Source organism: Hypanus sabinus, chromosome 10 (assembly GCF_030144855.1).
Source record: "Hypanus sabinus isolate sHypSab1 chromosome 10, sHypSab1.hap1, whole genome shotgun sequence".
Taxonomy (NCBI): Eukaryota; Metazoa; Chordata; class Chondrichthyes; order Myliobatiformes; family Dasyatidae; genus Hypanus; species Hypanus sabinus.
In genome coordinates, this window is record NC_082715.1 from 15,756,745 (window position 1) to 15,770,804 (window position 14,060).

General features: G+C 41.0%; 1 long non-coding RNA gene across 2 annotated transcripts in view; it reads right to left on the reverse strand.

Moving 5' to 3' along the window:
* Nucleotides 1-7,564: 7,564 nt before the first annotated feature.
* The window catches only part of LOC132400469 (uncharacterized), a 168,200-nt gene continuing 161,704 nt past the window's right edge, over nucleotides 7,565-14,060 (reverse strand). Inside the window, exon 3 of one of the 2 annotated variants that reach the window (XR_009514261.1) lies at nucleotides 7,565-13,504. This is a non-coding gene — a long non-coding RNA (uncharacterized LOC132400469). Of the gene's footprint in view, nucleotides 13,569-14,060 lie in introns of both variants that reach the window. The other variant, XR_009514260.1, reaches the window with a different exon arrangement.

Genomic DNA, 14,060 nt, shown 5'->3' on the forward strand with positions numbered 1-14,060 from the left:
TCGATGCTCCACCTCATCATCAGTCTTGATGCCAGCCACTGTTGTGTCATCCGCTAGCTTGACAAAACGGTTTGAGCTGGATCCTGTGACGCAGTCGTGCATCAGCAGTGTGAACACTAGTGGGCCAAGCACACAGCCTTTGGGAGCACCAGTGCTCAGCGTAAAGCGACAAGAGATGCTGCTGCCCACACAGACTGACTGTGGCCTTACTGCTAATTGCAGCACCCAATAGCAGAGGAAGGCTTTGAGACCCAGTGAGGACAGTTTCTCCACCAGTTTCTGGGGTATGATGGCATTGAACACCAAAATGAAATCTGTAACAACAGTCTCACATCTGAGACCCCATTTTCCAGGTGGGACAGGACAGAGAGGAGGGCAGAGGCTATTGCATCGTCAGTGGAGCAATCTGAGCAATAAGCAAACTGGAAAAGGTCCGATGTGGCCGGGAGAAAGGCTTTAATGTGCTCCATGACCAACCACTCAAAGCATTTCATAATGGTTGATGTTGAAGCCATCAGATGCTAGTCAGGTTACTGAGAGGCAGGTTTCTGTCGCCTTCTTTGGCACTGAAATAAATGATGGTTGCGGCCTTGAAAACGGGGGGGGGGGCAGTGGATTGATCCAGAAAAATATTGAATATGTCTGTCAGCTGGGCTGCCAATATTCTTCCAATACCAATGCAATGCCAATACATTATCAGATTGTCGGTCTGGCATCATATAACAAGAACTTCTGATATGCGCCATCTGTTCACATGTCCACCCACTGCCTATTCCCATGCTTTCATGTGACCCTGACTGGCGGAGGGTGGTGAGCAGGTTCTACACCTTGCCCAAAGGTGGTCTGCAGGCTAGTGGAGGGAAGGAGCACCTTTCGCCTCCTTTGGTAGAGACATATCTCCACCCTGCTACCCATTCCTGGGAGGTAACTTGCAAAACTTAACCATACGACAATTTCCCCATGAAGACAAAAAATACGATGTTGATTAATTCAAATTTATGACAGATCGCAATCTCAATTAGCTGCATTCACTGGAACAAGTACAACATACTGGAGGAACTCAGCAGGTCAGGCAGCAGCTATGGAATCAATAAACAGTTGGTGTTTTGGGCCAAAACCTTTCTTCAGGATCTGAAACATTGACTGTTTATTAATTGCTACAGATGCTGCCTGGCCTGCTAAGTTCCTCCAACATTTTCTGTACGTTGCTTTGGATTTCCAGCATCTGCAGAATATGTCATTGGATGTTCTGAATAACTGGAGCTTTTATTATTGAATATCTCAAAATTATGTGACATGTGGTCTTCTATTTTCAATACAAATCATTGCAACTCATTACTCAATAATTTTATATTACTTTGTGAAGAGGTTTAAATGATTGTGTTGTCCATAATTTGTGAAGAAAGCCAAACCTGTCATTGAAATAGTGTGTAATGCTATCAGGTTTAAGTTTAGTTACAGTTTTTTTGCTTCAGAAGGTTCTGGAGATGCAATTGCTTGTCATGGCAGTTTTTAACTAAAATCAGTGCAGTTTGTGAAAGCAGTGATCCATATAGCTTGGTACATTTACCATGTGACTATAATTTACTTTGGTCAAAGTGACAAGAATTTAGTCATATGATTGATGAAGTGGAGCTTGTTACGTTGGACCATTGTCAATTTAAAAAGTTATATATTCTTTCATGAGAATAAAAAATGTTCACAGTACAGTTCCCTTTCTTCAATAAAGTTTCAGTTGATATAGACTGTGTTCAAACAATTATTAACTCATTGATCATAGGGCAAGGTTTAATTTTTGCTCTTGTTGGATTGGGTGTGAAAATCTTATGCTGTTGAGAGCAGTATGGACCTCATATCTAAGAAAGGATGTGCTAGCGTTGAAGTGGACCAGGCGAGGTTTACAAGAACAATCCTGGGAATGAAAGGGTTAATGTACAAGGAGCATTTGATGGCTCTGCCAGTACTTACTGGAGTTTACAAGAAAGTCCATAAGACCATAAGAGTTAAGAGCAGATTTAGGCCATTCGGCCCCTCGAGTCTTCGACTATTTCATCGTGGCTGATCCATCTTCCCTCTCAATCCCATTCTCCTGGAATCTCCCCATGACTAATCAAGAACCTATCAACCTCCACTTTAAGTACACTCAATGACCTGGCCTCCACAGCTACAATTTCTACAGACTTGCCTCCCATGGCTAAAGAAATTCCTCCTCATCTCCATTCTAAATGGATATCACTCTATTCTGAGGCTATGCCCTCTTGTCCTAAACTCACCTACCATATAGAAACATCCCCTCCTCATCCATTCTACCTATTCTATCAATCTGACACAGTGGTGTACAAAAAACAACCTCTCCCTCAATATCACAAGAACAAAGGAGCTGGTTGTGGACTACAGGAAGAATGGAGACAGGCTAACCCCTATTGACATCAATGTGTTTTGGGTTGAGAGGGTGAACAGCTTTAAGATCCTCAGCATAAACATCTCTGAGGATCTCACGTGGTCTGTACATACCGGCTGTGTGGTGAAAAAGGCACCGAAGCATTCAGGCTCTCAAGACCAGACTATGTAACAGTTTCTTCCCCCAAGCCATCAGACTCCTCAATACCCAGAGTCTGAACTGACACCAACTTACTGCCCTCTACAGTGCCTATTGTCTTGTTTATTATTTATTATAATGCCTGCACTGTTTTGTGCACTTTATGCAATCCTGGATAGGTCTATAGTCTAGTGTAGTTTTTTTTTCTGTGTTGTTTTTATGTACAGTAGATCAGTGTAGTTTTTGTTAGTAGCACCATGGTCCTGAAAAACATTGTTTCATTTTTACTGTGTACTGTACCAGCCGTTATGGTCGAAATGACAATAAAAAGTGACTTGACTTGACTTGACAACAACGCCTCTTTCACCTCATACAGTTGAAGAAGTTTGGTTATGGCCCCCCAGATTCTAAGAACTTTCTACAGGGGCACAACTGAGAGCATCCTGACTGGCTGCATCACTGCCTCTTATGGGAACTGTACCTCCCTGAATCGTAGGACTCTGCAGAGAGTGATGTAGAGAGCCCAGCACATCTGTAGTTGTGAACTCTCCACTATTCAGGACATTTACAGTGTGTAAAAAGGGCCTGAAGGATCATTGGGGACCCAAGTCAATCCATCCACAAACTGTTACAGCTGCTACCATCCAGGAAACGGGCCTGGCACTGCAGTATAAAAGCCAGGACCAACAGACTCTGGGACAACTTCTTCCATTAGGCCATCAGATTGATTAATTCATGCTGACACAACAGTATTTCCATGTCATATTGACTATCCTGTTGTACATAATATTTATTAAAATTTACTGTAATTGCACATTGTACTTTAACACGGAGATGTAATGTAAACATTTTTACTCATGTATATTTTGGATGTAGGTAATAAAATCAGTTCAATTAAATTCAATTCAGTTGCCTTTCATCATTCTGTAGTTTTCAATGAGACCTATCATTGGAACCTACCAAATATCAAAGGACCTAGTTAGAATGTTTATGGAGAGATTGTCTTCAATAGTGGGAGAGTCTCAGAATAGATTCCTTTAGGACAGAGATGAGGAGGAATTTCTGAGCCAGATGGTGGAGAATCTGTAGGATACAATGCCACAAACGTCTGTGGAGAACAAGCCTTTGGGACCATTTAAAGTGGAGTTTGATAAATTCTTGATAATTAAGGGCATCAAAGGTTATGGGGAGAAGGCAAGAGAATGGAGTTGAGACAGAAAATAAGTCAGGCATGGAGCAGACTTGATGGGCCAAATTACCCAATTCTGTTCCTACAAATTCAGGTCTTATACTTCTACTTGTGCCGACATTTTCTGGTAGCTGTCTTTGTTCTCATGACTTTAATATCCATGGATCGTTGCTACATCAGGAATTAGAAATTTTGATTGTAAAATAATGAATGATGCACCAGACCTATCTGTTGCGGTGACCCCTGTTTCCATCCAAGGGGTCAGTGTGGACATGGTGGAGGATTACAAATACCTGGGGATACGAATTGACAATAAACTGGACTGGTCAAAGAACACTGAGGCTGTCTACAAGAAGGGTCAGAGCTGTCTCTATTTCCTGAGGAGACTGAGGTCCTATAATATCTGCCGGACGATGCTGAGGATGTTCTACAAGGCTGTGGTGGCCAGTGCTATCATGTTTGCTGTTGTGTGCTGGGGCAGCAGGCTGAGGGTAGCAGACACCAACAGAATCAACAAACTCATTCGTAAGGCCAGTGATGTTGTGGGGGTGGAACTGAACTCTCTGACGGTGGTGTCTGAAAAGAGGATGCTGTCCAAATTGCATGCCATCTTGGACAATGTCTCCCACTCCATAATGTACTGGTTAGGCACAGGAGTACATTCAGCCAGAGACTCATTCCACCGAGATGCAACATTGAGCATCATAGGAAGTCATTCCTGCCTGTGGCCATCAAACTTAACAACTTCTCCCTCGGAGTGTCAGACAATCTGAGCCAATAAGCTGGCCCTGGACTTATTTCCACTTGGAATAATTTACATATTCTTATTTAATTATTTATGGTTTTATATTGCTATATTTCTACACTATTCTTGGTTGGGGCAATTGTGACGAAACCCAATTTCCCTTGAGATCAATAAAGTATGTCTGTCTGTCTATTTATCACATCCACAAGTTTTTAAAGGAATTCTGGTTCTACTTTGCATCAATTAGTGCAAATAACATATTTTCAAACAGAACCATAAGACCATAAGATATAGGAGCAGAATTATACCATTTAGCCCATCCAGTCTGCTCCATGGCTGATCCAAGTTTCCTCTCAGCTCCAATCTCCTCATATCCCTTCATGCTCTGACCAATCAAGAATTTATCACCCTCGGCCTTAAATATGCATGAGACTTGGCCTCCGCAGCTGCCTATGGCAAATAATTCCCCAGATCCACCATTCTCTGGCTAATCTCTGGTGTAAAATGACTACCCTCTATTCTGAGGCTTCTCTGGTCGTTGATGCTCCCACCATCCTCTCCACTTTATCATGACCTTCACCATTCAATGGTTTCAATGGGCTCACCCCTCATTCTTGTGAATTCTAGTGAAAACAAGTCCAGAACCATCTTCATGTGACAAGTTGCTTAATCCTGGAATCATCTTTCTGAGCCTTTGAACCCTCCCCAGTTTCAGCACATCCTTTCTAAGATAAGGTGCCCAAAACTGCTCACAATACTCCAAGTGATCGGTAAAGTCTCAATGATTTAAAACATGCTGTTTAAAATACTTCGGTATGTTCAACAATGTTCAATAATACAAGGGGTGATTGATAAGTTCATGGCCTAACATAGAAGGAGTCAATTTTAGAAAATCTAGCACATTTATTTTTCAACATAGTCCCCTCCTACATTTACACACTTAGTCCAGCAGATGTGGAGCATACGGATTTTGGACCTCCAGAAAGTGTCCACAGTGGGGTGATTGATAAGTTTGTGGCCTAAGGTAGAAGGAGATGAGTTATACAGCTCTCGTTACATGCACATGCAGTTCAACTCTTTGAGAGTGAAAATGTAGAAAGTTTGAAGTTAATAATTCATCTCCTTTTACCTTAGGCCACAAACTTATCAATCACCCCAGATGAGTTCTCAGCTCTTCAGCCTATCTATTCTGTATCAAATCATTTAAGTTGCCATTGTCACATCAACCTGCATCGGGACCATAGCTCTCTATTCCCCTTCTATTAACGTACCTATCCAAACTTCCCTTAAACATGGAAATTGAGCTCGCATGCACCACTTGTGCCTGCTGCTCATACCGCACTCTCGCGATCCTAAGTGAAGAAGTTTCCACTCATGTTCCCCTTAAATCTTTCATTTTTCACCCTTAACCCATGAACTCTGGTTGTAGTCTCACCCAACTTCAGTGAAAAAATCTGCTTGCATTTACCCTATCTACACCTTTCATAATTTTATATACTTCTGTCAAATCTCCTCTCAGTCTTCTATGTTTTTTTGCGTCCAGATTGCCTATCTTGCTTTAGACCAGGGCTTCTTTATGCCTTCGATCAATACCATTATGTAAGTGGTCCTTGAACCCCAGATTGGAAATCACTGCTTTAGACCTTGTCTGATAAAATCACCTCTCGGACTAATAAAAGAAGTGCAAAATGTTGTAATAGATTTATGACAAAGTTTTATGCCTTTTCTGTTGTGTCACAGATTATATTGTTACAATATAAAAATGCTATAATTAGTTCAATTACTAACTACCTCAGATGGTTTAAGCTTAATTATGAAAATTAGTAATTTGACTATTTTCAATTTATAATTCCTTTATTAGTGGCTTAATTGCCTTGTGATAATTCTTAAACATTATCACAAATTACAAATGTGAACAAGCAGAGATTTTTACCAAGTTGTTTTGTCATTTTTTTCACCTAATTATTGTTGCAGATTGTAAAATCTAGTCCAAAAAGAGCTACTATAAATGTGGCCCAAAAGTGGCAGTTTTGCAATAAGTACAATTTGCTTTTTTGAGCCATAGGTACATATTTGCAGGTATTCTTATTGAAATTAGCAACATTAAAGTACAACTTATGTGAATTGGTGATAATATCTCCTCTTTGCTGAAGATCAACACTAGTGCACCTCATGGTGTGTGCTTAGCCCACTGCTCTACACTCTCTATACCCATGACTGTGTGGCTAGGCATAGCTCAAATACCATCTACAAGTTTGCTGTTGATACAACCACTGTTGGTAGAATCTCATATGGAGAAGAGATGGCGTACAGGAGTGATTTATACCTGGCACTCAACGTCAGTAAGACAAAAGAGTTGATTGTGGACTTCCGGAAGAGTAAAAGGAAGGAACACATACTAATCCTCATAGAGGGATCAGAAGTGGAGAGAGTGAAGTTTCAAGTTCCAGGGTGTCAAGATCTCTGAGGGCCTAATCTGGTCCTAACATATCCATGTAGTTACAAAGAAGGCAAGGCAGCGGCTATACTTCATTAGGAGTTTGAAGAGATTTGGTACGTCAATAAAAACACTCAAAAACTTCTATTGATGTACTGTGAAGAGCTTTCTGACAGGCTGCATCACTGTCTGATGGAGAGGGGGGGGGGGGTGCTTACTGCACAGGACCGAAAGAAGCTGCATAGGGTCATAAATTTAGTTGGCTCGTTCTTGGGTACTAGCCTACAAAGTACCTAGGATATTTTCAAGGAGCGATGTCTCAGAAAGACATCGTCCATTATTAAGGACCCCCAGCACCCAGGGCATGCCCTTTACTCACTGTTACCATCAGGTAGGAGGTACAGAAGCCTGAAATCACACACTCAGCAATTCAAGAACAGCTTCTTCCCCTCTGTCATCCGATTCCTAGATGGACATTAAAACCTTGGACACTAACTCACTTTGTTAATATATGTTATTCTGTTTTTACACAATTTTTAATCTATTCAATATACATATACTGTAACTTATTTTTTATATTTTTCTTCTATATTATGTATTGTATTGAAGTTATGTTGCTAAGTTAACAAATTTCAGGACTCATGCTGGTGATAATAAACCTGATTCTGATTCCGACTCTATGTGCAGCAATGTAGCAGTAATGCTTCTCTAAGGATTGTCATCTTGTTGTGGTGGGGAGGTTTTGAGTTCCTCAGATCCCAAGGGCAATGTTGTCTGATGCTTAGCTCCTGGTAGGGTCACCCTTGGCGGGAAGGTCACGTGGGAAGTTCCAGACAAAGAGCAATCGAACCAAGACCTCAGTGGTGGAGATAGCCGAAGACGATGACCCATCACAGTGGCAGATGAAGACAAAGGAAAGCTACAGCAGTGAAGGGTCCCCACTCATCTTGCATTCCATGCCACTGGGCCCTGACCCTGATCTGTCAATGACTGTGTGGTGGCTGATGCACCATCAATAACTCACACTGAGACATAAGGCGAGATATCGGCTTTTATTGACTGGAAGAAGGAACCAGGAGTGAGTGTCAATCATACTATGTCCTGGAGACTGAGGCCGAGCGTCAGGCCTCAGATCGCCTTTATACAGGGGCCTGTGGGAGGAGCCACAGGAGCAGTCAGCAGGGGGCGTGTCCAGACAGGCACATAGTTCACCACAGTGGCTGCCCGTGCATCAGCCTCCCGACGTTGAACAAAGCCACACGCAGGTATTCTCCATCATGGGAATAACCCCTTGAGAGAACATCATACTCAAATCGAGTGATCGCACCACCACTAACTGTAATCACAGTTTCTTGTCTGTTTTTGTAACCCTTAATATATTTGAATTATTACCAGACTAATGCCTCGGTAACATGGAAAGTTATAAAGAAAATGATGATCACGTGCAGCAAGTATTAAAACAAAATTGTTACAAGTTGCAGGAAATAACTTCAGTTTCCCAAGTAGCAAAGTAATACAGTGGGTCCATCTCCTGCAAGGAAAAAAGACAGTAGTGTGAAGCATGCATATCACACAAAACATCACAGGACACAGCAAACACCGTTCTTAGATAAGAAATGTTCTGGAATCCCAAACATTTACCTGATTTGAAATGAGAATTTCTAGCATTATTTTCCTTTATCTGATCTATAGTACTGTAAAAAGTGTTAGGCACAGACATATACCTAGGTTGGCTAAGACTTTTGCACAGTCCAGTAGTAATTTTATATATTGCACTGAACTGCTGCTGCAAAAACAAAAAAAACAATTTCATGATGGATGCGAGTATTTGGGTGGCAGGGTGAAGATACGTCCCTACCAATGGAGGTGTAAGGTGCTCCTTCCCTCCGCTAGCCTCCGCTTCCCTAAGCACCTGCTTAGCCCCTGATCAGGGTCACGTGAAGCCATGGGAGCAGGCAGCGGATGGCCGTATGAACAGCTGGTGCACATCACATGTCCTGGTTATGTGACCACTGATGCCAGGCAGACAATCTCTGAAAAATATTGATAATGGTTGGAGTCACCCATCCTGTAGAAAAAGGCAGAAGAAGGCAAAGGCCAAACCACTTCTGTGGAAAAATTTCCCAAGAATAATCATGAGACCATGATTGCCCGCATCACACGACCCAGCACGTAATGTTGATGATGGTGATTATGTGAGTGATGATAAACCTGATTCTGATATGGGTCTCTATTGCGGACTGAGAGTGGGAAGGGGACAGGGGGAGGAATCATGGTTGGGAAAAGGGGAAGGGAGAGAGAGGGTGTGGAAAGCACCAGAGAGACATTCTGTAATGATCAATAAACCAACTGTTTGGAATCAAATGACCTTGCCTAGTGTTTCAGGGCTGAGTGTGTCTACACCTGCACCACCTTCTCCCACCATCCCTTGGCACTCCTTCTCTGCCACCTGTCCCACACTCCTCCCATGGGACTTCACCCTCAACATTCCCAACATCCTTTACTCCCACCAGATTTGCAAACTCGCTCTCCACTCCACATTGACACATACAGTACAGTGCAAAAGACATAGGTACCTTAGCTATATATATTGCATGTGCTGATGACTTTTTCACAGTACTGTGCATGACTGTGAAGTTTAAAAAAGAATAAAATGCACGGTAGGTTAAGCTGATTACCTGCTTCTCTAAATGAATATTGAGTGCAATCATTACTGAACTGACCTAAGAGCTAAATGAAATAAACTGTTGTTTGTTGGGATACTGACGAAGGACTGAATCCTGTTCAACTGGTGCTATCTGTAAAAATGTAATAAACATGAAGGGGGAGATTTCCTTTGTGCTGCTGGTAATGACATTGTAAATAACGCAGAAAGACTTTCTTTATAAGCTTGTTACAAGTTGCCTAGAAAGTAACATTCACCTGAAGTATTGTTGTTCAGATAGTTCCTAAGAGCTTGAAAGGAGACCTTATTCCTGCCTGATCCTGTAGAATTCTGCTTCCATGGTTATGTTTTCCCAATGTGAAATAAAGCTAGAAATGTTGGGAATAACCTGCAAGTATCTCGAATGAGGAAAGAGATTATTTAGTTCCTGCAACATCTGTGTGGGGAGGTGCTAGGGCAGCTTTATCTGCCATAGTTGGAAAACAGATGCAGATGGAAAATGAGCAAATCATTCCCAAAAATACACTCAGTGTCCTCTTTATCAGATTCACCTATCCACCTACCTTGTAATGCAAATATCTAATCTGTCTATAGAGAATGGTGCGAAAAACAAAAGAAATATGAAGTGATCAGCATTCTGTGGATGAGAGAGGTCAGAGGAGAATGGACAGACTGGTTCAAGCTGACAGCAATACAATAATAACTCAATGCACCTAATTGCATAATGGTGCTGATGCTGTTCAATAGTTCAACCAAGCTAAAAATGCTTTGCTGGTGATTTTCATTTGTATTCAGTGTTTGAGGCTTCTTGCCTAAGTATCCAACAATAATTGGCCAGCATTGGTGGATTCCAGTTGCCATGATATTGTTTCGCCTTGACCACAATATCCTGATGAAATCTTTTACCATGCTCATTACTGACGGCACCAAAATTGAAGTATGAATGAGAATGCAGAAAATAAGTATTTAGTGACATGTTGCACTTCATCATTTTATATGCTTGAAGCATGTTGTCAGTTAGCTACACATGGTTTGGAGCTCTGTAGTTCCAAGAAAATTTGCAGCAACATCTTTGAATGCTTTCCTTGCAATTTTCTCTGGTCCCACTAGGAGTTCTTTGAATTGCCTGTCACTAATGACCTGTCTGATTTGTAGACCAACAAAAATGTCTTCCTTAATCTTGGCATTAGTTATTCTGACCTGAATTATGAATTGAAATAACAAATATAGGCAATTTAAAAATGGTACATGATGGGGAAATTTCATGGTGACTTTCATGATCAGCAACCCAAAATCTATAAGATACACCCAAAAGTATTCAGGAAGCAAAATCTTTCCTCACAATTACTGAAGACTCAAAAAGCCTCAAAAACCCCTCCAAGTTCTGTGTGGGCTGAAGAGTAATTGTAAAATACAAGTGTAGTCCAGTTGAAATGTTGACTATCCATTCCCCTCTAAAATTAGTTTCTACCTGGACCACTGAGTTCCTGCAACAATTTGTTCCTTTGCTCCAGTTTCCTGCATCTGCAGTGTTTTGTGTCACTGTAATTATTGGTTGTTCATCACTGTGTTTTGTGCAGGCTCACAAAATGCTGAGCACTGGGGAAAAAAAATGAAAGCCTGTACTAAACAGTACAGAGTCATAAAGAAAAATCTAAATGCTTACTCATTTCTTCAACTCTATGGATATTAAAAAGTCGTGTCTGCTAAATTAATGCCGTCAGTTGATATTCACTTTAAGTGCCCAGTGGGATCATGGCTAAACATTACTAGCTGGGATAATTATACCTGCGAGTTGTGGGAAGGGGAATGGAGAGCAGCGTTCGAGATAGAACGATTCAGCTTCATGTTCTACACTGTTATCTGTCAGAAAGAGAAGGCGGAAAGACTCAAAGAGGTTTCAAAGTTCAAAAGTTTAAAGTTCAAAGTAAATTTAATTATCAAAGTACATATATGTCGCCAGATACAATCCTGAGATTCATTACTTGTGGGCATAATCAATAAATCTATAGAATAATGACTATAACAAAGTCAATGAAAGACCGTCCTACCAGGCTGTTCAAACAGAGTGCAGAAGATAACAAACTGTGCAAATACAAAAAAAAGAAATAATTAATAAATAAATAGATAGATAGATAAGTAAGCAACAAGTATTGAGAACATTAGATGAAGAGCCCTCGAAAATGAGTCCATTGGCTGTGGGAACATTTCAATAATGGGGCAAGTGAAGTTGAGTGAAGTTATCTCCTTTGGTTCAAGAGCCTGGTGATTGAGAGGTAATAACTGTTCCTGAACCTGGTGGTGTGAGTCCTGAGGCTCTTGTATCTTCTTTCCAATGGCAGCAGTGAGTAGAGAGCATGTTGTGAGTTGTGAGGGCCCTGATGATGAATGCTGTTTTCCTATGACAGAGTTTCATGTAGATGTACTCAATGGTTAGGAGGGATTTATCTGTAATGGACTGGGCCATACCTACTACTTTTTGTAGGATTTGTCATTCAAGGGCATTGGTGTTTCCATACCAGGCTCTGATGTAGCCAGTCAATGTACTCTGCACTGCTCATCTATGGATGTCTGTCAAGCTTTTAGATGTTATGCCAAATCTCAGCAAACTCCTAAGGAAGTAGAGGCAGTACCATACTTGTTTTGCAAAGGACAGGTCCTCTGGGAAATTAACCCTTAGGAATTTAATGTTGCCACCTTTGATCCACTGATGAGAACTGGCTCAAAGACCTCTGGTTTCCTTCTCCTGGTTTATAATTAGCTCCTTGGTCTGCTGACATTGAGTAATATTATGACACCACTCAGTGAGATTTTCAATCTCCTTGTGCTGAATCAGGGAATAAAAAAATGTACAAACATGAGAAAATCTGCAGATGCTGGAAATCCAAGCAACACACACAAAAGTTTTTTTGAAACTTGAAAGAAACCTGCACTTAAGGATCAAGGATCAACTTTATTCCCCTGAATATATTTACATATTTTAAGAATTTGCTGTGGTGTGTTGGTCAGGGCACAACATGCAACAATAAAAAACAAAATTCATCAATTATATCTTAAAAAACTAAGTGCAGACATGGAATAAAATGAGCAAAAATACATAAATAAATAACAACATGCAGTTACAACATAAGCATCATTAGGAAACCTGGTTTCAGGTGTTTATAATGCAGTGCATTGACAGGGTTGATAGGTATAGGTTGTGGGGAGGGGGTGCTAACTAATATGGTTGATCAGGTTAAATGTCTGGGGCCATGAAGTTGTTGCTCTATATTCTTTGCAGAAGGGAACCTTTGGAAAAAGCAGTTTGCATAGTGGGTAGCGTCCATAAAGATCTTAACCTGCTTACAAGAAAATGCATGGGTTTATATCAGACGCAAAGTTAATTGTGGAACAGCGACGCTGTATTGCTTGAGGGGATAAGTGACAGGCAACAAATCTGCACTTAGTTTGATCACTTAAATATTTTGATGAGGATCTGTAATTTTACAATAAATTCTCAATTCAACATTTAATGATACCACATGAGGCAGCATCTATAAAAGAAAGAGGATGGTTTAATGTCTCAGTTTAAAAGAACATTACCTTTAATCATGAAATGGTAACTGCTTCTCTTTCAGAGATGTGGCCTGACCTGCTGGGTATTTCTAGTGTTTTACTAAGATCTCCAACAAATTCAGCTTTTAAAAAAATCTTGTTGACCAGCATTTTTACTGGAATACCAATGAATAGAGAGAAACAGAAGGATGGCTTCCTCGACCAACTATATATAGTACTTACCACAATTTACCTCAGCTGCGATGACTCCAATCTATCTGAAGGACCATCAGCACGTACAAGAAACCCACAAGATCTCTGGAGGGCCGCTGGGAAATCTGATCTTCCAGGACTCCCGTTCCTCATTCCAATCAAATCTTCTACCCTGACTGCATCTGGAAGACGAGAGCAAAGCCAGTTTGTACTGGCAATTTCAGCAAAATGCCAGAACCAGGATAGCTGTTTAAGAAGATAGGAAAGATAGGGAAAACTGAGTGTTAAAGAAAGGGAATAAAATAATAAGAGGCAGCCATGAGGGAACATTAGCTATTACCATCAGCTTGGTTTAAAGTTCAAAGCACATTTAGTATCAAAATATGTATAGTTTATGCAACCTTCAAATTCGCCTCCTGACAGGCAGCCATGAAACAAAGCCCAAAGGACCCATTAAAAAAAGACTGTCAAACATCTAACATGCACAGAGGGAAAACAAAATGAATCATGCAAACAGTAAGCACAAGCTAATAGCTTTCTGAACTGAAGTCCTCGAACAGAGTCTGTCCACAGACCCTTAGTTCAGTGCAGAGCAGACCAGTAAGCTGAACCATCCCATCCCTTGCCTTGGGCCCCAACACCCTGACTTTCCAATCTGGTTTGGTGCTTAAATCATCATACAAATATTGGATTCGGTCATCTGGGGCCTGGACCCCACACCTTGATTTGGCCTATACT